The 15,380-nt window shown below is 42.7% G+C and overlaps 1 long non-coding RNA gene across 1 annotated transcript; it reads left to right on the top strand.

The window, feature by feature from the left end:
- The first annotated feature begins 7,459 nt into the window (after positions 1-7,459).
- On the top strand, positions 7,460-9,161 carry LOC114017586 (uncharacterized). Its single transcript, XR_003562729.2, has 3 exons — positions 7,460-7,521; positions 7,997-8,065; positions 9,068-9,161. It is a non-coding gene; the product is annotated as an uncharacterized LOC114017586 (long non-coding RNA).
- The last annotated feature ends 6,219 nt before the right edge of the window (positions 9,162-15,380 follow it).

Genomic DNA, 15,380 nt, shown 5'->3' with positions numbered 1-15,380 from the left:
TGCTGAGCAGCCATAGAAACATAATTCTGTACCAGCTGTACCCAAGCCATGGCCCTGGGTACCATGAAAGACAGTCAGTGTCACCATCTTGCGGATATAAATTAAAAATCATTCACCTTCTCTGTTCATTTCAGTGCACTTTTGGCCTGCTGATGTTTTGGCCCTTGTTCTTCCAGCATATTTGGAACTCTGAACAGTGCGTGTAGGAAAGAATAAGGTTACACTGAAAATACAGGCCACTGGAGAACAGCTGTGTTGTGCCTATCTATCATCAAATAAAGAATAGAACTCTAAAAGTGTTTACAGATTGTAAAACAAAAGCAGATTGAATATGTTTTAAATTCTAGGAACTAACCTAAAATTTGCTATAAAACAAATATACGGCTTACAGCTGGAAACCTGTCAAAACACCCAAATGATTGCTCTGCACTGTCTGGAAAGCGTTTCTGTGCCCAAAGACTTCAGAACAGCAACAGATGTAGTATTGCATAAGAGAGACATCCATGTTTTGAATTTCAGTTTATAGTACAGAGCGGCATACGAGAGAAGTTAAGTTCTTTTCATCTTATCCAGGTCCCTCTGTTTCCTCCTTAACATCTTGCTCCATGTACTTCTCCTGTGTTAAAGCGATTAGCAGAGATATAGAAAGATGAGAACATACATCATTATAAGAAGAGAAAAAAACATCTGGCTCAGTGTTTGTGGCTGGCTCTTAATTCAACCATGTTGGGTTTTTTTCCATGCCCCTCAAGCCCCTCCTTTTCCAGAAACAATCTATGTGATCCCACATCTCTTCTTCAGTAACATGTTCCAGATGGTCAGCTTTGTGGAGAACAGATTTGCCTTAGCTTCTCAATTTTTTCCTAGTCTCTTTTTTTTTCTTTTTTTTTTTTTTTTCCCAGATTTCTTTCCCTTTCTTTGAAACCCCTTTGCCCAATCACCTAGCTCTGTCTGGATCTTTTTCCTAGTTTTTACAGTGTAATCAAAAGATACTTGTGTCACACAGACATTTTTATCAAACACTCAGTCCCTGCCAAAGATAATGAGGCTTTTCTTGTCTTTAAATGAAGATGTGGAAGAGAGGTTGTGGGAGGCTGTGTACATAGGCAGTTTTATAGAGAGAATTCAATTAATCAGTATGAATTCAGCATTTTTTTTTAATATTGTATTCAACGGATCAAATAATGTTACTAATATCAGTCAGAATTATTGCTTCTTGCACCTTAGGATGGCATCTACACTTCAGACAGCTTAGCTCTGTGGTTCACATCTCTCTCCTTCTTTCCTGGCTGCCCACATGGCTCCAGTTTGAGTTCACCCCAACCACTCTTTTGGAGGACCTGGTTACCTCTGAAACACAGTGTGCAGGTGATTCAGGAGGCCTCTCCTCCCTCCTGAGACCCATCCCGGTAGCCAGGAAGGATGGTGCTCATGCAGTTTGCCTGCCTCCGCTTGCATATCCCTCTGGAGCATCCTGGCAGCCTTTGCACCCTCAAGCAGCCTCACTTGCCCTCCTGCACAGCCCAGGACACGCAGCGTCTGCCCTTCATTACACGCCATAAAACCACTCAGCATGTTGCTGGGCTGCAGCACAGCCATCAGAATTTTTTTGGACATTTTAGACTGAAATAACAAAGCCCATAGAAGATACTGTGGTCATTGGGAACCACACTGGCTCGATGGGCTGTGTCTGTGCCAATAAGCAGAACCGCCAGGCATTGCCCTTCCAGCCCCAGGGCAGCCTGCGCAGCACGGCAGGCACAGCCAGAGCCCTGGCAGTTCAGCTGTCCCCCTCGAACGGAGCAGTTTTTCCCCTGCATGTTATCCTGGGAACAGTCCCCCAAAGGCACCCAGGCATTGCCCATGAGGGGACCTGATGGCTGGGGCCAAAATCGCACCGGGCAGCTGAGGTGGGCAGGCGGAACAGATGCGTACCACTGTTCAAGCCCTGTTGGATCTATTCATATCGGTGGGGCTGAGGAGTCTGTATTTACAAGGAATTTTAGAAACTGGAAATAATTATGAAAACATCCCGAGGCCTCATGGGAGCTCAGTAATTCTGAAGATGGAAAAATATGGTCTTTTATAACTGGATTGTTATACCCTCAGTCCTCCCTGCAAGTAAGTAGCCAGCTTTCCTGGATAAGAAGATGGGGCTCATTAGGTTAGGAAGATTTCCCACATTTTCCATCTGTTGGTGCAAATTTTTGAGGCAACAAATGTGTGACATTTCACAAAGTCAAGAGTCTCTCTCAATCTATAGCTGGGGGCTATTCCTGCTCCATGAAAGTTCAGGCTTTAATGTACAGATTGCCGGGGGAGCAGCAGTCTGCAGTGCCAGGACAGAACAGCTGGAGACACCCATGCACAGCCTGTCTCCAGCCCTGCCGCAGCTCGCAGGTCTGCGTGGGAAGTGGTCTGGTCACCTACCCAACGCCCTTCAGCACAACCCCCCCTCTGAATCGCCGCTTTTCCCTGCCTGTTGCCACAGGAGTGCATCAATTAAAATCAGAGGCATAGTAAAATGCAAAATAAGAGAATGCCTTCTATAAATACACCTTAAAACAAATAGGCTTTTTTTAAAATGGAAAAAAATATTAACCAAAACAGTGGATACCTTGCAGCTCTTATTGTTTAGAAACAGGGATTTTATTTTTCCAGTCTGCTCTTAATTTTTCCATTCTCTCTCAGTTTGGAGTGCAGTGCAAATGCAGTACAGCTACATTTCTGCTTTCCATCCTACACCTTGCAGATCACATTGACAGCAATTTAAGCAAAAGGATTGCTTGCAGTTACAAGGATCATTTGATTTACAGAAACTCCTAGGCTGGAGACATACCATGCTCTGCTGCAGGAGACCAGAAAAGAAAGAACACTGTGTGGATTATGTTGCATAGTTTTATTAATAACTTTGTTGTCTCTCTGAGTTCATACCAGTTATGGAGGAGAAAAACTTTCAGTGTCACATCTTGCTTATCAAATTTGTTAAGTAAGCTCAGTTCCACATCTTTAAGTGCAACGACAAGAGCAATCAATCAAACCAACCTACTTTTTTTTCATATACCCTGGTGGGAAAGTCTTCTGAAAGCTAGTTGTTTGCATTTGTGTTCGGTATAGGCATTAATAAGTCTAAGAGAACTGCAAATATGAAGATTATTCACGGTAATTTTATATTGCAGAGTATTCCATGGGCAACTATATCAAGATAAATGCAGTATATGCACATGTACTTTTTAAAGGATTATCTATACTTTTTTCTAGATTAGTAAATTGAGCAACAAAAGGCTGCAAGCATGTTCATCTGATTTGAAACAGGACACTGAACCACATTTGCAATTGTTTCATTTAATTTACAATAACTTTAGAGCACCTAAGCTTACGTAGCTCAAATACCCAGGAAATGTTAATCTCACCTGTTAAAACAAAAATCCAACTTCAAGATATACTCTTTATTGTGATAATTAGCTTTTTCATCATAATGGTGCTAACGAAGATGTCTCCAATCTCAAATAGAGACCCTGTTACTTTGCCCTCTGCTTCTCTCCCTCTACTTACCTCTGAGAGTGCAAATGAATTGTGGAAATCCACAACTTGGGAACACCTGGGTTACACTTACTGCACTGCTGGATCAGGGCTGCAGTCTTGTGTACTGTGGTGTCTAAGCATCACTGTCGTGGAGTGGTTGCTTTCCACAACCTAAGCTATAGCTGTGTTCTTGTGATTAAATACAGTGATCCATTATATGGCCACCTCCAGATTCAGACTGTCCCAGATTCTGCCTTTTGCAAAATTTTGCCACCTGCACAGTGAAGCATGATGGACTCTGCAGTCGGTAAGACGCCCAGGGCTAAGCTGTGGTCTGCTTAGTTTTTACTCTGCAATCAGGATCATGCCTTTGCTCTGAGGTGTTTGTCTTGTGACATATATAAGTGATTTTACAATGTAAATACCATGGGTTTAAAGGTTACTTTATGATTTCTTACCAAAAACCAGATTTGTTCTTTAATCTGGTGGTTACACCAAAGCCATAAGGATAACTTTATCTGGTAGGAACACGGTCTCTGTTCAGGAGCACATGGAAATTGTGGCAGGTAGACAGGGCATCTGCTGTGCTCTGGGGAGCAGGGAGCAACAGTGTGTAGGCATTTCCTCTTTTTCCTAGATCTGTACTTGTCCTGTGCGATCTTGAAGGTTTGTAACCCTTGTAAAGTTCCTTAATGGAGGTGTTCAGGTAGTTGTTGTGGGTGGGCTGACTCTCAATGGGTCAGTGCAGGACTGAATGCAGCCTAGGTCCAAGGTCTGGGGACGCTGACAGCAGTTGTCGATGGTGACAGCAAGGTCTCACAATAAACAGGGAAAGTGGCTTCGTGGCAGAGGTGGGGAGCACCAGACAGCCTGGGAGAAGACACTGTGTTGCAGCCCCTGTGTGCCCACAGCACGGGTCTCCCCTGGTGGGAGCCGTCACGGCAGCCTGGTGGCTGATCCAGGCTGGCAGCCTTGCAAGATCCATGTCACATTAAGTCTTTTGGCAGGGAAAACTTTGTGGAAAAAGCAAAAGTTGCACTGGATTTTGTTTTGATTATTTGTTTCTAACCTCACTACAAATGGAAAAAATATCTCTGGCGAGTGTCTGCTTGTTATTTTCCTATTGTTTTATCATCCTCCCAGCTCTCAGCAGGGATGAATAATCCTCAAATGCCGTTCCATAGGCTGATGGTTAGGCCAGGTTATAAAACTGCAGCACCAAAGATGGATCTTTTTCTCCTCTTTTATTTATTTCCCTTCACTTTATTCTACTTCTGCTCCATTGTCTCCTCCTCTTTTCTTTCTACCTTTCCCTCAGCTAAGTGCAACCAGCAAACAACCCCTTCTCTTCCCCCCAGTTCTGTCTGGAGGTAAGAAATAGGGTTTGGTTGTGATAAACATGAACATTTCCATAATCAGGACAAGTAAGGTGTAAGCAGCTCATCCATATGTAGTCAAGCAATAAAAAGTAGGACATTTGGTGAATATTTTTCACACCAAAAAAAAAGAGTTTCAGGAGTATTAATATAATTTGTAGTAAATTAGTAAATTTGCAGCTCTTTAATAAAGCTGAGCCAAAGGTTATGTTTGAATTGGCCTTTCTTAAACACATATGGCCATTTGAATTTCAGAGACCGAGCAGAAATTTCAGGTAACTATGAGCTCTACAGAAGGATAAAATTTGCTGTCAAAGAAATGAAATACATATTCACTGCCTGAAGGTCAAAATCTGACAGGGCAAGGTGGATAGTGACGAGACAAAGGGAAAAGGAAGAGGAACAGGTAAGCTTTTCTGCAACATCGGTGGCTTTAGTGCAATTGGATGTCTCATGTCATTGGGCCGATACATTGAGTGTTTTGCTGGAGTGTGAGTGCATTTTTTAAAAGGCAAAGATGTTATTTCAGATCCATAGGATTTTCCACTGGGTAGTAATTAAAGCCACTCAACCTACAGCCTATAAGAAATATACCTGACGTTATCCTGAGAGGTAGTTTTACTTCAGGATTGCTTTAGGTTCATAAGATTTATGTTACAGATAGGTAAGAGATACATTGCAGTGCCTAAGTCGTGTAAAGGAGGATTATGCAATACTTAACTATATCTAGATCTAAACTTGGGCCTTTTCTCCCTCCCAGTTTAATGTCTTCAGTTCAATAAAAATGTTCGTTACTCTACTTGAAAATACATAAACATTCACAGCACACTTTTATTCTTTGTTTTTAGGATTAAAGTGCGATTCCTCTTGTTAAAGCTGAGTTTGAAAAATTCATTTACAACATAAACACAAAGAACATTGTAATTCCACTCCTGATCCCAGCTGCCTCCACCTGTTCTCTGCCTGTCTGAAACAGAAAATAAGCATTCAACAATGTAAGGAAATAGCACTTATACATGGTTATTGCTAGCTTTCAAAGCATCTTACAACATGTGTAGCTGTTGCTGCAAATGGCAAAACAAGGTCATGAGATCCCCAGTCTTGCAGCTTGCCTGTCTGCTGGACCACACTCTTAGCGCTGTTTCAGGATGCGGAGAAGGTGACTTACGGTGCTTTTCCAGGTGTGCTCCCCCATCCCGCCCCTAAGTCCTGAAGGCTGTGCGGTCTCCCAGCCGCCTTCTGTTCCAGCAAAGCCATTCGATTTCGAGGCTGTATCAGCCAACTGTGTTAAAGAGAAGATCTTGAGGGTGTTTCAAAACCTTTACTAGTTGATCAAAATCTTTTCAGCCAGATCATAAATTCTGAATTGCCTCTGCTTAGCTCCCACCAGACGTAGCAGGATCCTTGCTTCCCCATCCCATTCCTCTCATGGGCAGAGTCTCTTGCCACATCCCACCTTGCATGATGCGTTACCTCTCCCCTTCCTGAGCTCTCCGGTGCATCCAGCGTGATGTCCTGTGATGAAGTCCAGACCACAAAGAGCCTGGATGGAAAAAAGCTGAATTTCACCTCCTGCAACTAATGGAATATTGTAACAATATTTCAAAATAGAAAATATTTATGGTCAAAATGTGTTTTTGTTTTTTAATGGCATGAACGTTTTCCATGGTGGCCACCTGTTTTTCCATGGAGAAATTTGTTTACTCAAAACCCTAATATTCTCTGTAATCTTTTGGAAGTGGGAGACCAGTTGCAAACCATGTTGTATTTGTTTACTATGTACTGTATTAGTTCTCTTTGTTGAACTTCAGGATGAGATATTTGGCCTTCAAATTTTGAATTTAACTCTCCGGTTGGGTGAAGGCTGCCATATTACCACCAGGTTTCTCCAACCACTTGGCACAAATGCTGTGATGGAGTAGCTACTGGTAAGACACGGTCACACTCAAGCTCTACCATGGAGATACCAGCCAGTCAGCCCCAGTGTGCATCCATGGGCTGGGATCTCATGTCCTTACTATAAAAAGTCATTTTTAGATGAAAAGTTTGAGTTTGGATCTTTCTGTATTTGCTAAGCATGACACAAAACTGAAGCACATTTTAGATAAGGGATCTCAACATCACAGAAGAATGCAAATGTCTGAATGATACTAAAAATCTTTTCTCCTCTGGGAGCAAAATACCCCTCTCCCAGTATGCCTCTAGACCTCCTGTTTTGCTAGTCTGATTGCAGGAACTTTAATAGAATAGCAATTATTTTTTTTTAAGGCAATTCCTTTCTTTAAAAAGCAAACCTTTCTTTTTTTAACTTTTGCTGAACACTAATCTTGGTAAAATCTAGTGCTCATAAAACTACAGCACTGCCCTAGGATTTTTTTTTCAAGGCTGAGTTATTTCTTCCTGCTGAACTTTCAAATTACAAGAAAAATATACTACCCTTTTCTAAAAATACATCCTCCCAGTTACACTCAGAAATAAATCTGTCAGCAGGTATGCTGAGAGATGCAGACTTTACTATTACTAGTTAATAAACAATGGGTTTGTCTTTCCAAATCTTACAGGAACTTCTAAGTGGCCTGTTTATTTCGTCCTTACCTGAGGTTCATTGTTCTGATGTTAGGTAAGGAATTACAACTTCTGTTTATTTTCCCTTGTAGCATATTGATTTTTGGTAACTTACGGAGTGCATCCTAGCATACCCTTAGAAAAAAAGTCAGCTGAAGCAGTATAATAGATACAAAGTACATACTGCCTGTTCTATTTACGTTTGAAAATTGGAATTATAGAATTTCCACTTAAAATATTGTGAACTTCCCTTCCCTTCCCTTCCCTTCCCTTCCCTTCCCTTCCCTTCCCTTCCCTTCCCTTCCCTTCCCTTCCCTTCCCTTCCCTTCCCTTCCCTTCCCTTCCCTTCCCTTCCCTTCCCTTCCCTTCCCTTCCCTTCCCTTCCCTTCCCTTCCCTTCCCTTCCCTTCCCTTCCCTTCCCTTCCCTTCCCTTCCCTTCCCTTCCCTTCCCTTCCCTTCCCTTCCCTTCCCTTCCCTCTCTTCTCTTCTCTTCTCTTCTCTTCCCTTCCCTTCCCTTCCCAACACCACAGGACTGTCAACATTGCCTGGCTTTATTCCACTTGGGAATTACCAGCAGGGAAATCTGCTGTCCATTTAAGGTAATTTATCTTCTTTTTACAGTAAATACTTTGTGCTTTTTCTTATGATAAGAGAGGTGGGGTCAGGCTAGGAGACAGATCTCGCGCGAGGTGGACATAGAATGGCACTAAATCACATTGTCATTTCCATATGTTTTTAATCTAGAAAAACAATTGGTTGCTTTTTCTTGGTATGATGATAATAAACAACTATCAATTTGCTTTACCTGATTTTTCTCCTGAAGGTTTTTCCAGAGCTCATAAACTCTGCAATGATTCACAGTAGCACGGGAGGTAGTTTGAAACATCAGTGGGCAGCAAAGCTGGGCAAGCATTAACGTGCAGGGGAAGGCTTCACAACTAGCGGGGAGATACCTCCCTGGATCCAGTGAGTCTCCAGAAATGCAAAGAGCTGTAAGGCAGCCTCCTGAGATCCAACCTCACCCTTCTTCTAGCTGATTTAATGTTCTGCCCTTTGCTTAGAGATAAAAAGCAATAAATACTCTCAAATTCAGTTGTATAAAGGATGGAAAGGGAGGTCTTCAACTGAATTCTAGTTGATTCAATGATCTGCCCTTTGCTTAGAGATAAAAAGCAATAAATACTCTCAGATGCAGTTTAAGACCTCCCTTTCCATCCTTTATACCTTTGATTAAGAAAATTGAATATGCCTGAGTGAGAAAATACCTTTTGGGTTAAATATCAAAGGGATTTTTTTTAGTTTACTATCATTTTTAGGAGACCTTTTTGGACAATATTTCATTAAAAGTGATTTTCTTATGAAGTACATGGCAGCAAAAAGCAATACATTGTTTGTGATACAGTCGCTGACATGTCTGTCCATATGGCTCAAAACAACAATTTCTTATAGAATTAGATATTACAAGGAAGAACACCAGAAATATCTGTAGACGTAGACAGTTTTTATACAGACCAAATAAGAGAGAGATTCTGGTTTTCAAGGGTGAAAGCTGACACTGAAAAACTTTATCTTTTCTCAGTTTTGCCTTCATTCTCTTGCAGAGCCACTGTCAAGATCAAGATTCATGGTTCCCCCCATGGCTGCACAGGAAAACATTGTATTTTCCATCATCTGATAAAGCTCATTAAAATGTTGTCTACAGCACTTTTCCTAGGTTATTTGTTCTCAGTGGCATGTTACACCATTTTAAATGATTCCCAAGGGAAATAAGGGCCCCGTTATGCAGCTGTTGGGATGAGAGAGACAAACTCTCGTGTTCCAAACAAAGGGGGATCTATTAATAAGAAAACAATGAAAGAGTGCTCTGATTTTCACTAAGCCTTAGATCAGTGGCTTAGGTCAAAGGCTGATTGCCATCGCTCTTCTTGGGAGTAATGCTTGATTAAAGACTGCAAGACTTTGTCCAGTGAATGCCTATTTAATGAATGCTCTCACGGAAAGTGAAATCTACTCAGATCAGTGATTCTGACAATCTGATCATGGATGTAACCAGTTAATGGGAGGAACAGCCCAGCGTTCTGTCGCTGCTCTGATAGGGACCCAAACAGCCCGTTTGTGCTAGCCCCAGACAGTCATTAAGCCAGCACACTATAGCAGGCAATATTGCTGCAGCAGGGTCCTACACAATATGTTAGTGATAAGGGAAAAATCACGAAAGCATTTTTGAGTTGTCAGTCACAAAAGCAGTGCAGAACAGCGCAGTAACCACATCCCATTAGTTTCTAAATGAGAATAGTCATTTCTGGATGCAAGAGAAAGAAACATGAGAAATAAAGGACTTTTTATCCAAGATAATTGGGGTCTGTGACAGCTTATAATTGTTGGTCATTTGTCAAAAAAACCCTGAGAGCTACAGAAGAGTAAGAAATGTTTTATTCTTGGTCTTTCAGCCATTTTTACCTGCTTGACACCAAGAGCGTCACTACACGCAGATCCAAGGAGCCTGGACAAATTGGACAGAATCAGACTCCAAAGTGGATGGGAGAGAGAGCGGGAAAGGGGGTTTCTCATGCAATCCCATTTTTGTTCATTGGTTTCTTTTTTTTTCCCTTATGTAATTAAGTCAGAATGTACTGAAGTGGTGTCTATTCCAAGTAGTGCTTTTATTAACATAGGTCCTTGCAGAAGTAAACCATGAGCCAGGAAGCTTGCATCTCAGGTGGCTTCCTAAAAAAGATGCAAGAACTAGGAGTGAGAGACGTCATTAGGTCTGCAGACACGGCGTTTAAATCCTAGGGCCTCATCACTACAAGGACTGGCAAATGTAAAATTGCACCTGGAGCCCCCTTAGGGAGTTGAGGCCAGGGATGGATGGATGGAGCCAGCACCCAGCCTAGCTCCAGCAAGCTGAGGGCATGTGACATTTCACATGTGGGTCTTACTGCAACCACCCTTGAGAGCCTGAGGAGAAGGGGGGGGGCTCAACCAGATCTCTGACAAGAGGTTTGTTCATTCAAGTTAGATTTAATACTGATGTCTACCAGTGTTGTGGTTTTCATCTGCAAGCGTGTCTCAACCCTGGAATACATTTGGTATTGTCAAGTTTTAATGTCAAATTAACTTGCCTGAAGTTGAAGCCAGGCTCTTGCGGTATCTAAGCAACTGTTCCAAAACAGTGGTTAACAGGAGGCTGGGATGAGTGGAGCTGGAGGCAGCAAGCACGGGCGGCTCTGCATCCACTGTCTTCCTCTGCTCTGAGCAAGGTCATTCGTACACGTGCACCTGAGGGACTGTGTGACCATCTTTGGACTGGAGGCAGCATGCCACTGCAGGGCTTCTTTCTCCCAGCTTCCTCTAACAGCCTTTTCATGACAAAGCACATTTGAAAGATGGTGCTTTCACGTACAGCAAGCCACTGAATCTAGGATCAGAAGCTATAAACCAGGAGCTTTTTCACCCACACTCTACTCAATCCCTTTGCCCTTTTGCCTGGAGCCTCTCCTGATCCTGCTTTCCCTTCAGTTGAACCAGAGGAGCCAGAAAACACCTATAAACTGTCTCTGACCTTGGAAAGTCCCCTTTTACCCTGGTGACCTGGCAGCAGGCACGGCACGTCAATGTATGTTTAAGCTGTTCTGCTGATCCTGCTGTTCTCTTCAGGGGTGATCAAATTGCCTGCGTTTCAGTTTCTAAAATGCTCTGGAGAAAAGAGCTGGTTTTATTAGGGGGAGCTAAACCCCTTTGTGTTTAGTTGATAGAGAAAGATAACACTTGCAGAGGGTAATTTGGGATGCCTAAGGCAGATTCTGGTGCTCAGGTCTCCTCCAAAGGTGACCTTCGTGTGTTACCTGTGGTGTTACCTGTGTAGGAAGCCTGTTGTGCAAGATCCCTGCTAGTCAGCTGGGTTTTCCCAAGTTGTAAATCCCTCTTGACCTCGCTGGTGCTAGCTCCCACTCTTACCTTGCTGAGCCACCTTGCAAATGTTCTTTCTCCCAGCAAAATGGATTTATTGCTTAATTTAATCTAGACATAAAATGAGAAATGGGGCTTTGGTGAGTGTGCAAGGGAAGAGCAAGCCCTAGCTAGACCTTAGCTTGCTGCAATGGCACACGTTTAGTTCAAGTAGTCCATCTTCACAAATCATGCACAATTGCAAAAAGTCATGGTATTGTCAAATGCATACCATGACACCTCATCTGGGTTGATAAGCAATTCAGAGCTCAGCCTAAATGGAGGGAGTAGCTTACATCGATAAAATCCTTCAGGATCATTTAGGAAGAGAACAGTACTGAAAGCTGTGGGCTATTTTGCTTTCTGCCTGGCCCACAATAACTCTTAAATAAGAATATCGATCTGAACTAGATTGACTTGCATCCTGTAGTCTGCTCGATACACTGCTTTCCTGCCTGGCGTTTAAATGGAAATATCGCTCTTCTGCCGCATGGCACCAAGGCTGAGCATGACGATGTGCTTACTGCCTGCTCATACACAAGCCGCCCACCTGGATGATGTGGTGGTGAGTATTAAACTGCAGACACCCCCAGCAGTAATTCCCAGTGATGTGCCTCACTGGTGATCACCAAGGCCACAGTAAATGGTCCATGAATCATAAGGGCCTCGTGCTCAGGGACGGCAGCACCTGCACGGCCGGCCACGTGGCTGCCTTGCTGCTGCTGCAGGAGCCCAGGTGGCTGGCCAGGGCCAGCAACCCTGCAGAATGGGCCCTGAAAAACAAATAATTGAGGATAATGTGTTTATCTAGTATACACAGGCCTGGCACAGGGGCTGATCGCAAAAGAAGGAGGTAGTCAAGACATGCCACCCAAAGCATTTACTGTCCCTAGGTACATGACTAAGTACTGCTCTTTCTTCCAGAAATGAGAGCTCAGATTTGGCTTTGGATCTGATTCATCCAAAACAGCTAAGGGCAGTAAATCCTGGATTTGGGTTTTTTTCTGATTTATTCCCAGTGCTGCTGAGTAATTCCCTTTTATAGAGCTGTCTTGTTGAGATACATCTCACTCTTAATTTCCATTTCTTCCTACTTGTCCATCTAACGGTTTTCTTGCAGGAGATACAAGTGAAGAAGGGAAGAAGTATGGTGGCTGGGGACATGACACACAGGCACAGGTTCACTGCAAAACCCTCCTCTACTTGTTCTGACTGAGAACAACTGAAAGAAAAGACACAAAGATAGATTTTACACAGTATTTCTCAGATGTTAAATGCCCACTTTTTACAGTTTATGGCTGCATTCTTTCTCCTGCTCTGAGTTTAAACAATTTTCAGTGAGAGTCCTTTGCAGTGGATGCTTCAGAGCTTCTGGCACTGATTTTGCTGTTTCTTATATTTTACTGGCACACTTATGGGAAAACATGTTCTCAAAAACTGTTTGTGCTGATCTAGAAATCTCTAATTTTGACATATATTAGTATTATATTCGTATCTCCTTCTCTTCTGTATCCTTTTCAGTATTTTTCAATATTTCATATCTGAGCCTTGCCAATGCCTAAGCTGTGCAAGCCTGAAGTCAGGCATATGAGTAACTGCATGGAAATGCTCACAGACCTCAGCCCTTGCTTTTTAAACTGAAAACTGGAGCATCAGCCTTAAGTGATCTTTCTGTGTGTGAGTCTTGTAAGGCATTCTCTTTGGTGATCTCGGTTGTTACGTCTGGGGCTGTAACATTATTGTAACTGTTTATATCTGTAATTGGCATGACACAAGACAGACTAACAGCTTAACATGTTACTAGTGGGGCAGGGATTGCATCTCAGCCGTCAGAAAGCAAAGTTCAGCTGCCCCAGGCTGTCCTTAATACGATAATTGTGTTACCACATGTTGATGACTCAAAACCATGAAGAGAACGATGGGGCAATTCAAACCCTGCATCTGGGAGGGTCTCTGTGTTCAGGCACCTCCCAAAACTCCAGTCCATTGGCAATAATTTTTTCTCAGTGAAAATGCCCCAAGGCCATTTTACAAGTGTATTTATAACTCCGAGTAGAATGGTAATACTTTGGGGGCTGAACCCTACAGAGGCAACTCAAGCAAGTAGCTTTAATCCACAATTTACCACTTTTCCTTTAGTATCAGTGTCATCCTCAATTTTACCTTCTGAGCTTTTCCATTTGGTGCCTTCTTAGCTTTGCCCTGTGTTTTGAACACCAATAATCAGATGTTGGTGGTCCATAGACCTGAGCACTGAAGGGAGGCTTGCAGATCATTTTCCACCCTTCCCTCAGAGGACAAAAAGTTGTACCAAGCATAATAAATTATGTCAGTAACCAAAACTTCATAGAAAATGTGGGACATGAGAGAAGAAAGATCAAAACCTACCGAGGACTGGGTCCATCCTTGCTAAGGACAGGTGCCTCCCAGAAATGTAAATTCCCACCCTTCCCACCAAGTCTTTTCAGCCAATGTTAGAAAAGGTCTGAAGAAATGCTTTTGGTTTAGTTAATCATTCCTTCAAGCTCTCCCAGCCAAGCCGAGCTGCAGCCCATGAGGTCAGCATGCTCCTCGTACTCACAGCCAATGTTCCCTTTTTTTACTGGTATATTGACAGCACAGTTTACTCCAGCAACATAACTGTCAGGGCCTAATTTTCCATGGCATGAAACTATTCCCCCTTCATCTGCTAGCAAATGGAGTTCTGCTTTTTTTTGAAGCAGACAGACTGTTCCTACCTCGTATGCCTTGACTTTGTCTTGAAAGTTTCTTCAGACAATGTGCAGGCCAATTTGTGAGTTATTACCCAGTCCCCCAAAGAGCTTAATGTCTTTCCCACGGTGAAGAAGGTAATTTAGAAAAAATGTTCTCAAAGCCATCTCGGTTGTGACTGAGTTATTATCTACAATCCTTATTACTAGTTTAGCATGTGTGGGAGCTTTAAAGTGAGCAGCAAACTGAGAGGTATGAGTTTAAAATATGTAAGTATTGTCAGTATCTGATGAGTTGTAAAATATCAGGATGATTTTGAACGTTTTGTGAATTTGTCAGGCTGGCAGAAATGTGCTAATTAGGAAATCCTAAGGCATTGCAGATTCAGAGAAACCCCCAAGGTGAGGGGAGTGATCCCCCTCTCCCCAGCTGTCAGTGATGGGAAGAAGTCCTGAAAAAAGGAAGGCATTTGAAGAGTGAGACAACAAAACGAGGCAGAGCAGTTCCACCTCTAACAGAGGAAGGCAAAAGACATAAAAACCCCAGGGGCTGTAAGTAACCCTGGAAATTGTAGGGGAAAGGAGAGGTTTGAGCCTAGCCTCTGCAAGCTAAATAAAGCACCAAAGCAACTCAGGAGGAGCCTTGCTGCTAAACAGGATCTGTAAATGCATTTCTTACTTGATGCTTTTCTTTTGCAACAGTGCTTGCAATTTCAGTGACTAAAACATCATTCTTATCTTGTTGACATAGAATAAAATGTGCTAATACCTTCTAAAATTCATCCAGCGCTAAAAGCAACTCTAGACAAATCTGATGTACACTAGGATTCTTGAAGATGATGTACCCAAAACACCATTTTCAGCGGCCCTCACAAAGCAAGACACATTTGAGGGTCTCCAACGTGCAACATACTTTTCCCTAAAATTATGTTTGTGAACTGAAATATTCAGACTTTGTAGTGAAGGAGACAAGAGAAACCTCCCTGACTGGCTACCGCTCATTCCTTCTCCAGCTAGCGAAAGGCAGAGGCACAGCAACCAAAAACTTTGCAAATAAACTCTTACTGTCACACTGTCGCACAACATTATGAAGGAATTAAAAAGATGATTTTTTTTCTTTGCCTTGGTCTTTGGGTGTTGGTTGCACACAACAGCTGTTACTTCTCATTTTATGGCATCCAGCTTTTTTCCTGCACTGGGCTTTATTTTGGAAGATGCCAAAGCAGAGGGAGCTGTGCTGGCATTGCCACCA

Source organism: Falco cherrug, chromosome 3 (genome assembly GCF_023634085.1).
Source record: "Falco cherrug isolate bFalChe1 chromosome 3, bFalChe1.pri, whole genome shotgun sequence".
NCBI lineage: Eukaryota > Metazoa > Chordata > Aves > Falconiformes > Falconidae > Falco > Falco cherrug.
This window is presented reverse-complemented; position numbering and strand designations above follow the sequence as displayed.